General features: G+C 36.6%; 1 long non-coding RNA gene across 1 annotated transcript in view; it reads right to left on the reverse strand.

Moving 5' to 3' along the window:
• Nucleotides 1–260: 260 nt before the first annotated feature.
• The window catches only part of LOC140698144 (uncharacterized), a 62,620-nt gene continuing 50,259 nt past the window's right edge, over nucleotides 261–12,621 (reverse strand). Inside the window, exons 3-4 of the long non-coding RNA XR_012075674.1 lie at nucleotides 1,089–1,165; nucleotides 261–941 (exon numbers count right to left, since the gene is read on the reverse strand). This is a non-coding gene — a long non-coding RNA (uncharacterized lncRNA). The remainder of the gene's footprint in view (nucleotides 942–1,088; nucleotides 1,166–12,621) is intronic.

Consider the following 12,621-nt stretch of genomic DNA (forward strand, 5'->3'; position numbering starts at 1 on the left):
AGAGAGTAAGGGCTGTGTATGTCTCTTTAAAAGTGAACCCTCTTTCTGGATTCTTCTAGGAAGTATCTAGACGAATCTACCTGGAAGTATGGATTCAATGTAAGCACTCAACAAATATTCGTCAAATTAACCAAAGAATTAAAATTACTAATCACTTGAGCATTGGGGAAAAATACAAGGTACGCTTTATTCGCAGAATTCCTTATATCCTTGCACTGAAAAACGTAGAGATTCTCATATTTTGGATGATATTTTAATTAAGTTCACATTATAAGAACAGTTTTATTATTCCCATTTCACAGACAAATCATCTGAATCTTAGAGAATTTACCTAATTCTCACAGGGTCATGTTGCTTATAAGTGACCACAACCCAGCTGAAATCCAAACACAGTTCTGCTGGCCATAAAATAATATGCAATTTCTACTGCTAAACTCTGACTGCACACAGCAAAGGTTTCCCAGGTGAGACTGCTAATGAGCTTGAGTTTGAAAACTAAAAGGGGACACTCCACTACAAGTGATAGCACATTCAATGGCAAGGGAAAAGTGTCCAGAGACAGCGGTAGGTAACTGGCATTTAGTGATTCCAAGGCTGATCAATTTCACTCAGTTCGAATGGACTCTTACCAACTTCAATAGCTATACTCATTTTTCTATTATTCTCCCCAAATGCTGTGTCCATACCCAAGTCAGAGTGCCTATCATTTTTGTTCTGAGTCTTTTCTCTCGATTCGAAAGGAGCGATACTGCAGGGTAATAACAACTCCAGGAAGCTTCTGATGGCAGAATGGGAGCCCAGTCAAAGACCTGACTGCACACCCAAGGTCTCTGTCATCTTTCATATATTCCAAGTGTGAAGCAAAGGTCAACTTCTTGAAGGTCTGATTAATTTTTCATGCTGCCAGGGTCATGTTAACACAATTCTTCTTTTAAAATTTCCTGTTTTGGAAGGAAAGAGTCCCTTTAAAATTTCATAATCTAACCATAGGTCACACTTTTTAGACTGATGCTTAAAATAGTTCCAAGCAAAGAAGAAAACACTGTGTAGGTTCTATTCAAAAACCATCACCACCATTACCAGCATACCTCATGGTGCCACCGCTCACTGCTATCAGGTTCCAAATACATTGCCCAGGATCCAAAAAGCTTATTCCAGTGAGTTACTAAGATTTAATATTAAAAGAATAAGGAGAAAAATCAAGGTTATTGTTTCTTAAAAGTGGGTCAAGGGCTTATCTCAATCAAAAATACCTGAGCCCTGTTCAATTATTTCTGGGATCCACCCAGACTTACAAAATCTCTGCGATTCAGTACTAGAACCTGAATTTTTAACAAAGTCCTCAGATGATTCTCACATACTCTAACATTTGAATTATCACAGCTCCCTGTGTCCCATCTGTACTTTCCTATGCAGTCCTTTGCTCTCAGGGAGCTCACTACCTCTAGGACCATCAATCTCCATTCTTGTACAGCTCCTTCCATTAGGACATCTTTTTTTGTACCAGCTGACAATGTGTTTTTCTGCAGCTGCCCACACCTTAGGTCAAAACAAAATCACTTTTGACAGTTTTATAATGAGCACAGAACTCAGTGTTCTGGAATATTTCTCTAAACTGTGCAAAGCCGGGGAAATCTAGAAGAAATGCTGTCATTGGGAGATCTTAAAAACAACAGATTCCCACTGATAGAAAATCGGGCTGCATAGGGGAGCCAAATGGAAGTAGAAATCATATCACTGGCTGGCTCCCCTTGCCAACAGAAATCTTTCCTCTAGTCTGACTTTCAACATTATGAAAACCACATAATTCTAAAAAATGTAAGTGGGTGCCATAATCTCTTCACTTTTTTTTTCCCATTTGCCATTTAAAAAGTTCACTGGCCATTGGATTTGAAAATGGTAAAGTGCCAGGGATTCTGATTGTTATGATTCATCCCCTGGTGTCAAATTCTCATACAGCCTCCTCTTCTGCAAGCCCAACATGATGCTCTAGAATCTGCTAGAGTGAGCTTCTCCAATTTCTACTCATGTGAGTATTTTCCTGACTTTGTATGAAAACAATTGCTCCCTTTAATTAAATAAAGAAAAGTTTTCTACTTCCCCTCCTCCTCCATACTTGTCTGTTATGGACTGAATGGCTGTATCCCTCCAAAACTCATGTGTTGAAATTCTAACCCCCAATGGGAAATTCTAACCCTCCAGGTGGGGTCTTTGGGAGTGATCAGGTCATGAGGGTGGAGTCCTCATGAAGAGGATTAGTGCCCTTACAAAAGAGATGCCAGAGAGATTTCTTACCCCTTCCACCATGTGAGGACACAGCAAGAAGGCTATCTATGAACCAGGAAGCAGATCTCATTAGACACTGAATCTGCCCGCACCTTGACCTTGCACTTCCCAGCCTTCACAATGATAATAAGTAAAGTTCTGTTATTTACAAGCCACCCAACCAATGAAACTTTGTTGCAGCAACCCAGATTGACTAAGACACTGTCTCTCTTCACCTTCTAAATTTGTGCACTTTCCAAGAGCCAGCTCAAAATTTTCTTCTTAATGAAATCTTTCCCAAACATGTAAAGTGATTTTATGTTTTAAAAAAATCTGTATTCCTGTGATAGACTGGACTCTGGCCAACTTCAGTAACAATGTTTATCATTTTCCTAGGTAGTATCAACTGCAGTTACAATTGCAGTTCCATCTTCTGAATATATTCCCTGTTGAATGGGGTGTATGATGCAATGGTTAAGATGGCAGGATTCTATGTCTCACTTCCTGTGTTAACATACAGACCCCATCACTGATGGCTGCATGAGACTGAGCAAGTTTCTTTATCTCACTGTGCTTTGGTGTCCCTCTTCTACAGAGGCAGACAATAATAGAACATACCTTGAATACACTGTAATTTATGTATAATAAGTTTATGCTTAATATACCAACATTTAAATACACTTACATTTAAGTATAAGTAAACAACATGAGGTTTAACCTGTTTGCCATCTGAGTCTTTCTTGGAACATAGGAAGCACTTGATTAATTCTAATCATTTGAAACATTAATAATGTTAATATTATTTCAACTTTATTATTTTTTATGACTCTACTTCACAGACAAGAAACTGAGACTCAAGGTAAAAAAGCTGCCCTGACCTACACCTTATAAATAACAAAAAGTAGGTGTTATAACTGATAATTTAACACACGTGCAAATGTTCTTTGCATAAGCACATTCCTCATCATGATTCCAGAAGTGAGTTTATTTTCCACCTGAGGATCTTAGATATTACTTCCATGCACCTGTAATTACCATCTCTACTTAACCCTACAGAATGCCTCTGTCAACCAGCTCAGATTTCATCATGCAAATTGTAAAATAGGTTAAGAATAAGTACAGCAGTCTGTCATCTGGCACCTAATTTAGGATATTAGTATATTAACAATGCTAAATATTGTCTATTCCCTTGTTACTCTTTTATATTTTATTGCACTGAATCATCAGGAATATTATACTGTTAAATGATGCCCTATAAATTGAATATGCTTTTCTTAAACTTATGACAGACCATGTTTTGATTAAATCACAATATGCCAAAAATATAAGTAAGAAATGTATATATTTTTAGGTAATTAACAGTTGGAATTAGGGATGAATAGCACTTCCTCCCCCTTACCAGTTGGCTGGTGATTATAACTGATATTTTTGTCCAGGCCAATTTTTGTCATCAGTCTTTCTTACAAAAACAGCCACTTCATCTTTTCAGCTGCTGTAATTCATCCAATTTCATACAAGGACTATAGAAGATGAAGTTGAAATCAGAGAAGAAAACCACTATTTCAGAGTTTTGGCCCCCGTTCTTATTGATCAGATGGGTTGTATTCAGATATTTTGATAAGAATTTATGTACAGAGTTAAATAAGTCTTCACCTTCTCTTGCTATAGGAATTCTCCAAAATGCATTGTTTTTGCTGGTTCTTACATGCCCATTTTTTTTCTTTTCAATTATGACACTGAAAAAACTACTTGTCACTTTTACATGCTCAGCAGAAAAGACCATATGATTGGTCAGAGAGGTACAGTACAGTCTGAAATTCCCTCTTCCTTATGTTGGACAAGAAAGACCTTTGAATTCGTACTGGAGTTACTATGATAAAAATATTCCCCTCCTTCAAACAGCAACTTTATCTCAAAGGAGAGAAGACTTCATTCATAGGAATATTTATTCTTTTGTAAGCATTTGCTTCATAAGGCCCCGGTGCTGAGCACTCACTGTATGTCATCATGAATCCTCACAAAATCTTGCTAATTAGTACCACTGCCCCCAATTTATAGAGTGGGAAAACTGAAGATATCAGCAGTCAAGCCACTTCTCAATATCATACAGCTCAGACAAAACAGAGCTTGGGAGGGGGGGTCAATCCTGGCTGAGAGGACTTGACTCAAAAATTCACGTTCTTTTATATTTTCTACCTATGTTGGGTTCAATACCAACGATGAAAAAGAGGAAACTGCAGAATTAACAATGACATTCGAAGGAAGGCTGGGAGGGCCTGAACTAAGGGAGCAGCAATAGAAACAGATCATCTAGGATGGATGAGACAGGAACCTAAGAGTTGTGGACTGTGGACAGTTTTACACACTACCCACCATTATCCAATGAGATATGTGTTGAGCCCACATCTGAATCCCAAGTTGTCAGGAGCATGACGATTTATAGATAGGAAACAGCAAGTAGAAGCAGGAAGAAAAGAAGAGTTTTTGTTTAGCCTTTCCTCAGTTAACTAAAATGTTTATAACCTACGTGTCCAATTATAGGGGCTGGAGTCAGTGAAAAATTTTCAGGATGTTCCAACAAGTCATACAACAACAATAAAAAAAACATAAAATTAATGTTAATTAAAAATCAAAGGAATAAAAAAACTCATATAATATAAGCAGGGTTTTTTTTGGTTGATCTAATATAAAATGTGTTGATCTGAATTTTAAATTAATCCACAAATAAAACTGAAGGCTGACGCTAGTCTTTTATTTTACTTTAAAGTAAATAAATGCATTTTATTTTAATTTTATTTGAAGGAGTAAAGGGATCATGTATTATACTTTCTCTACTAGTGTAAAAATTTTCAGCATAGTTATACTACTTTTAACATGGAAAAGCAACTACTTTAAAGCAACTTAAAAATCCCACATGGTGAAGTGATTTCCCTGGTTTAAGAAAATATTTCTGTGCATTACTATGGTTTGTAATTATTATAACTGGATTTATTCCTTAAGCTTTATGTCTGTAGCTGCTCTTGGTTCAAATCAAACTCCCTGAGGAAAGGACAGTCTGGGCCTTATAGCTGGACAGCTACAAACTCCCTGGGTTTCCCGTGATAAGTTGCCCCACAAGGTAGCTCAGTCTGTCCACAAGGCCCAGCTCATGGAGAAGTTGGTATAATCAGGCTCCAAAGATGGAAGTCATGGCTGCAGGGTGATAATCTCTCTGACGCTCCAGGTGGTCACAGAGACCTTTCCCTTCTCTTATTGCAAGACACAGCAATGCACAGTCCGTGTGTGATTACTGTCACATTCAATTGTTTTTAATAAGCTCATGTGTGTATTCATTCCTAACACTATGTAAAAACGTGTTAATTTGTGAAAACAAATTTAAAATTAAAGTCACAATTTTGGGGGAAATCCCACCTGTCTAAAAAATACATAAACACTATAAAAGACTACATTCCCCACATACAAACAACAATGTTGCTCAGTTGACAAATCATGGACTTTAGAGTTACTAGAATCTAGATTCGAAACCCAAATGCATGAATTAGCAATTGAGTGTCTTAAATTGAAAGTGCTTCAGAAGCAGAGCTCTGGGATAAGTATTAAAGTGCAAGTTAATTTGGGAAGTGATCATAGGAAGCATCATAGGGCAGGGAAATGACATTGGGGAAGGAAGGAAATTGATTAAGGGAGCAGATAGGAACAGGTTACTATTACAGGTAACTGGGGCCCGATCCCATCGGAAAAACCTGGGAGACAGCAGAGAATGTGCCTCAGTTATCCAACCCAAAGAACTAGAAAGCTGGGGTGTCAGACATCTACTTCCATTAGTCACTGGTGTTAAGTGGTGCATGTGAATGCTACCTGGTACAATGTTTGTGCTCCAACGAGACTTCCCTTTCTTCACTCAGGGCACAAGGTGTTGACTGTGCATTTTTGTGGGGTGGAATCAGGGACATCTCTCCTTTCTCTTCTTCATTTTGCCCATCCTGGCCTAATAAATTTCTGGAAAGTTCTGAACAATGATATTAAAGACATCATTTCAAGTAAGTGGTATACTTACTCTGTGTTTGTGTTAACGGCAACAGGATTGCCTATTTACAATTATATAAAGAAGCACAATTTTTATAGTGTCACAATTCGCTAAATGATTCCTAATATTATCTAATATTGTAGTATCTGATATTGGACAAATCGAATCTTTGCTTAGAGATAAAAACGAGGCTTTCAGCTAAGTATTAGTGTCGACAAATACAAGTCCCTCCTCTTTCTAGGTTTGATGGCTGACTTATTACACTAAAAATTCAGTATCTTCAATACACCACTCCCAAAAGTCAGTAGCAAGATGAAAGCTTTGAACCTACAGTAGATCCTAATTTCCATTCAATATTTAACTTATAACAAAGATCACTGTGGGATATTATAGTTTAAAAGCCTGAAAATATCAAAGTTGACCAATTCTTTGTTCAAATAAAATTCTACATGAATTACAATTGTACAAGGTGAGAAAAATCAAGCTAGTCCAGTTAGGTAGGGCTGTGGATCCACAACTCTATGTTTAAGTGTCTGAGGCACCCTACACAGTGAACTTGAGACACACTGAAGAGCTCTGGAGCCCCGGAAATTTGTTAAATTAGCACTAATGAGTGCAGGTGGCTGGAATCGCCCACAGCTAAGGCCACAGGGAAGGCCAGAAGTGAGAGTGGGCATCACGACTCCTGAATGGCATTCTTCCCAGAACTCAGGGTCTGGCGCACATAATTAGCCTGGACACAGCTCTCTGGTGAAGGGTGTCCCATTAATCTCTTTAGCAGGTTTTCACGACACAAATCGCTCTTGGTGAGAACTGCTCCAGCAGGATTTACAGGTAGGAAATAGCACATTCCCTAACATAACTGTGAAGATGGATTATTCCAAAAAAAAGATATGTGCTGTCTTAGACATGTAATTTCATAGTATACAGCCTCCAAACGACAGGCAACCAAAGAGCACCCAGAGAAGGCAGAGGGAGAGCACTGAACAGTCCACTCCCTACATTCCCATGTTCCCTAGCTGCAAATTCAACCAACTATGGATGGAAAATATTTTTTAAAAAAATTTCAGCAAGTTCCATAAAGCAAAAATTGAATTTTTCATCCATGATAACTATTTACATAGCATTTACATTGTATTAGGTATTATTGTAAGTAACCTAGAGATGATTTAAAGTATACAGGAGAGTGAGCATAGGATATACGCAACTACTACATTTTATATAAGAGGCTTGAACACCTGTGGATTTTGGTAGTACCCACAGGGATCCTAAAACTGATCTCCCTAAATACTGAAGGACAACTGTATATTGAAAACAGAGAAATTGATGCTAAACAAATAAATAATATGAAATATGGTAAAAGGAGAAAATGTCAAAGTTGTAATCAGGAAAGTCCAATACTTTAGATAAACACATTATCAATTCTGATTTCAACAACATTTACTGATTTTGGTGATTACAATCCTCAACCCTAAAAAATCAGTGTAAGATTTTTTTGTGTGTGTCCTAACATTATTGGAAGGGCTTTGATTTACAAAAGATGGAATGACCTTGTACAGACAGTATAGAGCTGTTTGCATTATCTCTCTTTCTCCTGAATGGCAGCTTCACCTATGTTTTAGTAAAAGCCTGATTAAAATAAAGTGTTTTGTCAATAGGAGGCCAAGCACGTTTGTATTAGCCAGACGTCAAGATTAAAGGTCTTTTTGTTGGTGGGTTGATCCCTTTAGACTTCCCACAAGTTTTATACAATTTAGTTCCCTGTAATTATATAGAAAACATAAACTTTGATTTTCCACATTTTAAAATCTAAAGATCTCCATCTATTACCAATATTCAATATACTTTAGCACTACCAATGGTTTTGAAATCTGCTTAAAGTTTTAATTTAACTCGTTTGATAGGGCTTGACATAATTTTTTATAGACTTAACTTCAGTAGAAAAATGCTGGTATTTTGATAATTACATATTTTTCAATTTCCTCATTTAATCAATTATACCCAACTCTTTACTTATTCCTTTAATTAATTATTCAATTATTTTAACACTGTTTTCCTAATAAATATTTATTGGTCCTTGACTATGTATCAGGCTCTGAAAATACAATGGTAACTAAGGTAAACCACATAGCTGCATTTATGGACCTTACATGTAATTGAACCATTTCTTTTGTTGGTAATATTACTCTTTTCATTTTACAGGGAGACTGTTTTTTTGTCAATTGCTTTGCCAACTCCACTTATCCAGGCATCCTTGCAAAGTTGGCATTATTTTACTTATTTTACTGATATGGAAACTGTGGGCTCAGATAGGTGAAAGGATGTGATGTAGTTAAACTGCCAAATTAATGACTAAGCTATATATGGAACCAGTCTTTTTGGCTGGCTGAAAACTACTTTACCTATCATATCACACTAATCTTAGAAGTTTCCTAGGGAGGGAAATGATGGCTAGATATCTTACAGACTGAAATAGGTAACTGTGGCTTAGCTAGGAAACAGAAATACTTACAGAACACTCCTGCAGTTCAAAGTTATGACATGGCATTAATGAGAACATTTCTCCACTTTTTATTTAACATACTCTAGCTTTAAAAAGTAAAACCGGCTCTTTTGGGGACCCCTCTGGGATTGTAGGTTCTTCCCCTCATCCACATGTGAGTGCCGCATAACCTCACCACACCACACCAGATCTGACTCGATTCATCCAGAGCTGGGCCCCTCGCCAAAGGACATTTTTTAAACACGAGACCAAAGAAAATGCTGGGTCAGTCACTGGGTCAACTGTCTTCTTATAGGCAAGCTATAGATATAAAACCAGAATTTGTCAGTGGTCATATTTCCCAGCATGTGAAACTGCAGAGAGGAGAAAAAAAAAACATATCCAAGGAAAAATCTGCAGGAAAGAAAAATATCTGTAGAGAACAAAAAATGTGGCATAAAGATAGAAACAGAGACAGGGATTGATCTAGTGGCATTCAAGATCATCATCCAGTTGTTCTGGATGTCCAACATTTTGGCTTGACTTTGCCTTAGATTTTATGAAACTCTACTTAATTTTTGATATATCTCATTTTACTTTTTATTTTCACTTGCATCTAGGAAATGAGACGATCCTCACTACCACTAAAACTGTGTATTAATGTACCCAAGTATTAATAGATCTGTCACTTATTGGAGGGACAAGTAATTTTGTTCTCTGGATATCTCTTTTCTAACCTGCAAAACTCTAAGCCATGTCTACTTCATAATGATATGAGAATCAAATTGGACATTACACGTAAAAGCACTTGATAACCATATATTACTTGCTTATACACATATAAATAAAAATAAAAAGTTAAAGAGGCAAGTGTATGGACATCTTGAATGGCTCTCCATGGCATCATCTGCAAGGTCCTTGGAGAGTATATGTTTGCTTGCCTCTCCAGGCAATTCTGCACCCAATCTGCACTTCACTCATACATTTGAATTACTCACAATACTTTTGCTTTTGCATACACTACTCTCTCTTCTTGGAATGTCATTTTTCCTCAATCCTATGCAGACACATTGAATTTTTTTTCATTCTTCAAGATCAAATTGTTGCCCCCTTTGTAAAGTCGTCTTTCTGTTACTTCCTTTCTTACAGGAGGAATGAACAGTGCCCTCCCTACACTGTTCTTTGGAAATGACTCTTCTGTAGACCTCACAGAATTGCTAATTAGTGATATATTTCCAATTTTGTCATCTTCATTAGAATCTTTGGAGTCAGAGCCATGTCTTCTTCATCTTTAATGAACCATCCAACATTTTTAATTCCTCATCTTTAATTGCCTACAAAAATAGGCATTAAATACAGATTCTAAGATGACAGTTTCTCTCGAGTCCCCTATCTGTTTTTTTTTTCCCCCTGCAGGACACTCCCTATAAAGTGGTGATACTATTGTATTTGTTTTAATTTCCTCAAACACTTTCTTCTGCAAGAGCATTAATATCTCTTGAGAATCTACATCTTTTCTTTAACTTAAAGAACTACGTCCCTGCTCAGGGATGACTGGCAAAGTGTCAACAAAGAGCAAACACCCTTCCTATTTACATTTAAGAAACCACTGTTTTCTTTAACTTGATTATATTTTGGCAATTCTAAATCAGTTTGGTTTATGTGCCCCAAAAGATGAAGAGTGATTTGATTTGCATTTTCTCAATAAATTTTATCACTTTTCAGAGAGATTGAACAAGTTTGTCATCATCTGAAATAATACTAATACTGTTCACTTTTGCAATGGAGTTGCTTTCCAATACTCAAAGCCTATGCTAGATAATTTGGAAAACTCTATGCTAGATAATTTGAGATAGTGATATGTAACTATTTGCACAAATTGTTTTATTTCCTCCTCATGACAGCACTGTGAGAATTTTGTTAGCATCTCATCTTACAGGAGTCAGAGACTTTACATGGCATGCCTGAGCTCACACAGCTTTGTTTCCTCTAGAAAGATTAGATACAAGGTAGTATCACTGGTACAAATTCCCAATAACCCCAAGGAAGAACAATCCTTTCCCTATTTATCATAATTATTAAGGTCTTAAATTTCTCTTTTCCTTATTTTTATTCTCTTTGACCCAGAAGCAGGGAAAGACTTTTTATTTTATGTATTTATTTTTATTGTGGTAGAGTTGATTTACAATGTTATGTTAGCTTCTGGTGTACAGTAAAGTGACTCAGTATGATGGAAAAGAATATGAAAAATAATATATATATTCTTTTCCATTATAGTTCATTACAAGATGTTGAATATAGCTCCCTGTGCTACACAATATGATCTTGTTGTTTACCTATTTTATAAACAATAGTTTATATCTGCTAATCCCAAACTCCTAATTTATTCCGCCCCCAACCCCTTTTCCCCTTTGGTAACCATAAGTTTGTTTTCTATGGCTGGAAGTCTGTTTCTGTTCTGTAAATAAATTCATTTTTATCATATTTTATACTCCACATGTAAGTGATATCATATGATATTTGTCTTTCTCTTTCTGACTTACTTCACTTCATATGATAATCTCTAGGTCTATATCCATGTTGCTGCAAATGGCATTATTTTATTCTTTTGTATGGCTGAGTAGTATTCCAACATACACACATACACACACACACACACACACACACACACACACACCCCCCACATATTCTTTATCCATTCATCTGTTGATGGACATTGAGGTTGCTTCCATGTGTCAGCTTTGTAAGTAGTGCTGCTATGAACGGTGGGGTGCATATATCTTTTTGTATTAGAGTTTTCTCCAGATATATGCCCAGGAGTGGGACTGCTGAATAACATAGTAACTCTATTTTTAGTTTTTTAAAGAAAGCTCCATATTGTCGTCCATAGTGACAGCACCAATTTACATTTCTCATGCACTCCTTTCAACTTGCTAGCTTCTATCTGCCTCATGGGTCTTAGGTCAGAAATCATGGTCATTGACTATTAGGCTAGATGTGACAGTCTTCAACTTCCATGTCTACTTGTGCTCCCTCTGCTACAATCTTTTAAGAACATTAAAAAAAATTATGCTATAGATGTCTTTATAAGATGGTCTTACCTCAAACTGTTGAGTTACCAGAGGCTATGAACCGACCCTTATACGTCTCCTTTCCTTCTTAGTACTTGGTACAATGTGTAACATATTAATTGCATTGAATAAATATTTTTGAACAAATGAAATGATGCATCTTTAATTTCCAAATGGTTGATTCTAAAGTTTGCAGTACTCAAGTCTGCATTCTCAAGTTTGCAATACTTAATATTTTCTTATATTATCATATTACAAGATGTGACCTTGTGGCCATAAACCCCTCAAGACAAAAATGTTTGATTGCTCATCTTCTTTCCTAGTATCTAGTATCTGTACATAGCACCTAGTACCTAATGTTTCAGGATGACTTGTGCTCTTCTATACTAATGCCTGGGACAGAATTAGGCCAGTTTAACCTTTTTCACAAAATCTATCCCATGTACCACTCGGCCTTCCTGAGCAGAGGTTTTCCAAAGAAGATGGAAAAATCCTACTTAAATATATGTCCAGCCAGAAGAGAAGGAAGAGAAGACATATTATTCTCTTGTTCCTGCCATTTAAAATTCTAATGAAGTGGTCCCACCATGTGACTTTGACAAAGAAGAAAATGAATCAGCATTGAAGAGTTCCTCCTGAGGTTAGCATTGGGGTGGCCTGTAGGGCTAACACAAACATTGCTACAACATTCTGAACCTCTACTATGTGACAGGTACTCTATGCATTATCATCAAGTTCTTATAAAACACTTGGGAAGTAGATAGTATATATTACAC

Source organism: Vicugna pacos, chromosome 9 (assembly GCF_048564905.1).
Source record: "Vicugna pacos chromosome 9, VicPac4, whole genome shotgun sequence".
Lineage (NCBI taxonomy): Eukaryota > Metazoa > Chordata > Mammalia > Artiodactyla > Camelidae > Vicugna > Vicugna pacos.